Here is a 6000-nt window from a genome sequence, read left to right on the forward strand (position 1 = left end):
GACCTACAGTGGCTATAAGAAGATTTTCGAAAAACAAATGACTTCATCGTGTTTTTGCGACCTCACCCCTCACGTCTGAGTCACTTCTGAATCACATCGGAGTGTGTCATTGAGTGATTAGCTGTGCAAGTGAGACCGAGTATCAAATAATGGTGTATGTGTGTGGTTGTGTGGGTGTGTTTGTGTTTGTGGTTGTTTGTTTGTTTGTGGCCCGTCACTAGATGACATAGGTGGCAAACTTTTGCAAACGTTTGCGGTTAGAGTGTCGTCATGCCAACAACACTCTGGACCACCAAAAGACCATTTACGGAACAGCTGAAGAATATCTCTATGCTTTCCATAAACACGGAGGATACCGACTTCAGTTGAAGAGAACATTCCACTAACTACAATGATCCAAATCAAGGTAGGCAGTGTGTCCTGCGCAATACTCAGCGACGCTTTGAACACCTCGTCTAAGGTCGTACCATATGGAGTGTGCTATTCCAGGGATGAATGTGCCTCACAGAATCCGCCGGCCTGCCTGCATTGTATAAAGAGAGCTGAGGTGCTACTGCGCCAGCGTCTAATGTAGTCGCTAGAAACAGTTGAGCGGAGACTCATTCGATATGATGTGTGGTGTGGAGGAACCTAGACGGGGAGGGATAATGGAGGAGATCGATTGTGCGGATTGTCAGAGGAATTCAGATCGTCTCGGCGTAGGTTGATATTCGGCCGCATCTGTTGCAAAGTTCTGTTCGCATTTTATTACCGTGATGTTTTTTTTTTCCTCCTTCCCTCCAGAGCACCGTGTGACCAAAACAAACGAGCCAATCTGCCTAATCAGAGAGACACAACGGTTCTGCCAGCGTTCCGCTCGGAATCATAATCTCCCCTCGCCTCGCCTCACTCTCTCTCCCTCTCTCCCTCCCTCCCTCCCTCCCTCTCTCCCTCCCTCCCTCTCTCCCTCCCTCCCTCCCTCTCTCCCTCCCTCCCTCTCTGCCGTCTCTCTTCTGTAGACGCTGCACCCGGTGTGCCACACACAGGCGGTGATGGCAGCGAGGTGGGCGGCCGATTCCCCCCGTGTGCCCGTGATGGGTTTGTTGTGATGGGCTGTTAGTCTAGAAACCATCCTACTCTCTGTTGTCACCAGGAAGATCAGTTTCTTCTTCCTCCTTTTTTTTTTCCTTTTTTTTTTTACCTATCCCTTTTTTTTGGGCTGTGCCATTACTGGGTAATGAGGCATGCAGGGGAATATACCTTCAGCCACCACTTGATGGGGGCTCGCTGGCACTAGACTACACTACACGGCCTACAAAGGCTTTGAGTCCTCTGTGTGTGTTAGTGCCTGTGTGTGTGTGTGTGTCTGTGTGTGTTTGTAGCTACTATATGAGTGGTTTGGAGCTTGGCATGAGTGAGTATACATTTTTGCTGGAGGAGGGTGTGTGAGCATGCTTATGTAAGTGTTTGAAGGTGAGTATGGGTTGGTGTTAGAGTTGGGTGTGTTTGTGCAGGTGTGGATTTCATCATGTGGGCGTGTGTGTGTGTGTGTGTCTGTGTGCGTGTGTGTGTGTGTGTCTCTGTGTGTGTGTGTGTGTGTGTGTGTGTCTTTGTGTGTGTGCGTTTGTGTGTGTGAGCGTGTGTGTGTGCGTGTGTGTGTGTGTGTGTGTTAGACCACGTATGCATCCATCAATCACATCATTAGTCAAAGCAGTCAGGGCTGTCAGCGAGGGCCCAGGCTCCTACTGGCAGCAGGCGAGCAGACAGGTGTTAGCACTTCACCCAAAACTAGTCCCCCAGACGAGCCACCCAGTCAAGAGAATCAGCTCACAGCCTACAATATCAGGGACCGGGGGAGGAGGAGGGGAGGAAGGGGGGAGGGGGGAGGGGAGAAACGGAGAACAAGACAATGGAGCTGTAAGATGTAAAAAGAGTAGTATACTTCTAGTCTACATAAGGTAGGTGCAGAGCGATGCGACGCAAAACCCGTAATAAACGTGTTAACAAAGAGGAGAGCGTGAACAAAAAATGGAACAAACAAGGTGTCCAAACCTGAGACTTTCTCAGTTTGATTGTGTGTGTGTGTATAAGCAAAGCTGTAAATCGAAACTCTGACCATGACAACATCTGGCAACCCTCACAAGTGGATCAGACCATCTCAACAAACCCTGGGGGGGGGGGGGGGTGTGGGCGGTGCATTATATGAGAACTGCTGTTGATTAGACCGACAAATGATTTAAGGTGGAGTGCTGACATTTCTATTTTTCCCAGGAAACAGCTTACAAATGATTGAATAGATAATCAGGATATTGTGATATTGCGGCGCAGATTTGTCTCGTTTTTTGTTTTGCTGGCAGTGCTCATTTCCTGCCTGCTCTGATGGCTGCCCAGGGCCCTGGAGGCACACGTACTAGACAGCAGACGGCCATCACTTCCAGTATACCGTCCACCCGATCTACATGCGATACGGATGGAACTACCCCTCAGCTCGCTTGCTGAATGCGGATGTTTTGGATATCCGTCGAAAGTTCAAAAACATAGCGGTATTATCAACACTGTGACACATTTGTCAAATAAACCCAGACGAAAAAAATAGAGTTTTGGCAGTGCTTTTATTACAGAGTACGTCACTGACACAGGACGACTCTGAGCACATCTGGGGTGGAATTACACTGAGATCAACCCCTCCTTCAACCAGTCAGCTTTCTCTGGCCAGATCATGACTTGTTTTCCTCTGCAACCATTTTTTTTTGTTTTTTTTGTACCCCATCTCCTTCTTTTTCATATCCTGGGGAGATTTATCAAGCTAATAGGTTTATAAATAACACTTAATGTTTCAGAGCCATTGGAATAACGAGGGAACACATCCATGCCAAGTCTGCCTAGCTGCACCTGGCTCACATCGGTTAAACATTTTCTACTTTATTAACCCGTCTTTAGGTTGCAGACACCGTGTCTCCGTTAGCCAGGCCTTCAGGGCCTTGTTGATTCCTTACAATCTGGGACACTCTGGTGTGCATGTGTGTGGGTGTGTGTGTGTGTAGGTGTGTGTGTGTGTGTGTGTGTGTGTGTGTGTGGGTGTGTGTGTGTGTGTGTGAGTGAGTGTATCTGTGCGTGTGCTTATGTGAGTGTGTGTGTGTGTGTGTGTGTGTGTGTGTGTGTGTGTGTGTATGTGTGTGTGTGTGTGCCCGCGCGCGTGTTTTAGGTCTTTAGTACTTTTTTTTTCTGGTGTTTTCTTCCTTCAAGATATTGACCTAGGATAACCCCACAACCACAGAATGTTCTTGAAATAGATTACATTATTGCCTATCGAACCCAATGTCTCATGCAAATCTACAGAACACTTTCATATAAACCCGACCCCCTAAAACTGGTTGATGATGACACCTAAAGTAATCAGACATGTGTTATACAGTATACAGTACATCCAGCTCATAATATCCTTACCACACACACACACACACACACACACCTAACATACAGAGCATGCATCTAAAGACCCCATCCGCTCATCCGTCTTTATTTGAGGACTAGGTTAAGAAACCAAACTAATGATTGCTATCGCAGAGAGGATGAGCTGCGTCACCAGTGAAAAGTAGTGCTGCCACACCTGGCCAAGGCTGCCATTCTTCACTCCTGGAAGTAGCTAGATATACTTGTACACATTACTGAAAATAATAACGAGAGGTTACAAATGTAACCCAGGTTCTCTGAGGGAGATGAGGGGGACCCCTCACTATGGTAAACGCACTCTGTGTACATACTTGCTGAAGACATGTATACAATCATGCCTGGTCCAGGCCAGCGACACTTGCAGGCAGATAGCCCTGCCAACCGCCCACCCTATATATAGTTCCTGGAAAGAGTGGCCATTTCCTCCAGCGGACCACTCTTCAAGAGGTCAGAATGAGGGTCGGATAAAACGATGTACAGCATCACTTTTTCTTTCCACAACGCTGAAATTTATTGACATTTTTCAGAATTAAAATCCAACCGGTCCATCGGTTGGCGATCGGTTCCCGGTTTCACCAGCTGCTGTTAGTAAGTAAGTGAAGCATCTATACATCAGTCATAAGAAAAACAAATCTATGCTAGAAGAATTATTCTTATTTATTTATTTTTAAATGTTATTTACAGTACAGAAACTGTACGAGGGCGTAGTAGTGGGGATGAAGAGGAGGGACAGTCAAGATGTAGCCTGAAGAGATGGGTCTGTCCATGGCGGAAGATAGGTAGTGACTCTGCAGTCCTGACAGCAGTGGGAAGCTCGTTCCACTAGCGGGCCACCAGGACAGTGGAAAGCTGTGACCAAGTAGCACGACTGCTGCATCCACGTAGAGGTGGCGGTGCCAGGCGGCCAGCCGAGGAGGAAGAACGGAGTGATCGGGCAGGGGTTTAGGGGCTGACCATTGCTTGCAAGTAGGAAGGGGCTGTTCCTTTTGCCACCCGGTAGACGGGCACCCCCGAGGGGACGCACTGTCTGACGACTGGAAGAAGACATTGTGCTCCCTTCATAAAACAACTGAAGAGGGGGGTTCGCCCGAGCGGTTGTCCTACAGAAGCCTACATGGCATGCTAAGAGGACAGCCAGGTCAGTCTGGCTTTGCCGTTATCTAGTAGGTCTTGTAAGGAAGGAAAGGATCATAGAGATCATAGAGATAGAGCTCTGAAAGGGTGTTGCAGCTCTCACACCTACACCTCTAATCGCCTCCATTTCAGGTCATAAGGACCACTGGTGGATGGTGCCCCAGCACTCTGAATCATGACAATCACGTTTGCCGGCAGGCCTTTAGTTAGAGTCTCAGTTGGACCTCGTTTGCCGGCAGGCCTTTAGTTAGAGTCTCAGTTGGACCTTTCACAGGTCTGAGACCCATGAATCCATCACCTCAGTATGAGGGTGGAACTATTGGACCTGCTCGTGAGACAACAAGTCCCTGTGAGTCCCCTGGACTATCTGCGACCTCCAGGGTCTCCCCGGCCAATCCGGAGCAAGGGCTCATTCGTTCGCTATCACTCTGTCTTCTGTGGGGGGGATTAGACCGACTGGAGGGAAGGCGTACAGGCTATCTCGCTAAAGTAATAACCGATAACTTGTTTATGTTTTTTGTTCACAACCAATGGCAAAGTAGAACACGTTTTCCCGGTGGAAAGATAATTATACAAAAAAAAAAAAGCCACGACAGTGGAAAACAGAAGGAGATATTGAGTGAAGCTGCCAAATGCTCCGAGAGCCACCTGTCCATAAATATATAAATAGAAAAAACAGCATTCTGCCGCAGTATTGTGACAATGTACATTTGTGTGTCTGAGTGTGTGTGTGAGTGTGTGTGTGTGTGTGAGAGAGAAGCAGAGGGAGAGAGCGAATGAATGAAGTATGAAACAGTCCGGTCCAACCCTACACCCCTGCACGTGGTCTCCGATCGTCCAATGCTGATCTCCTCGTCATACCCCGCACTAAGCAACGCACACTTGGCGACCGTGCCAGCCATCCGACGCTCAGATACTCCCAATACATTCAAGAGCAGACTCAAGACGCATCTGTTCAGACTCGCCTTCACACCGAGGGGCATGACTAACACTATCCCCCATAGCCGCAAGATCTCATCACTTCTTATTCTGTTTTTGTTTGTTGTGTTTTTGGGGTTTGTTTATTGCCCTGCTTCTCTTCTTTTTTTCTGTACAGTGTATTTGAGTTTGAGAAAGGCACTTTTAAATTAAATCTATTGTTATTATTATTATTATTATTATTATTATTATTATTATTGTTATTATTATTGTTATTATTATTATTGTTATTATTGTTATTATTATTATACATACACATAGCCTACTTTTCTACACACTGCATGTGGTGACAACTTAGAATGCACACAAGGTCAAACCCTGAATCTTGATTATGCTATTTATATTCCCCAGAGCCCCTGCCATTGATTTGCACATCTAGTTTACCTTGTTTTCTTCTCCATTTGTGACATTCTACAATAGCTCCCGATCCAGAAAAGTGTCATACATATAAATTAT

Source organism: Nansenia antarctica, assembly GCF_963989245.1.
Source record: "Nansenia antarctica genome assembly, chromosome: 4".
Classification (NCBI taxonomy): Eukaryota; Metazoa; Chordata; class Actinopteri; order Argentiniformes; family Microstomatidae; genus Nansenia; species Nansenia antarctica.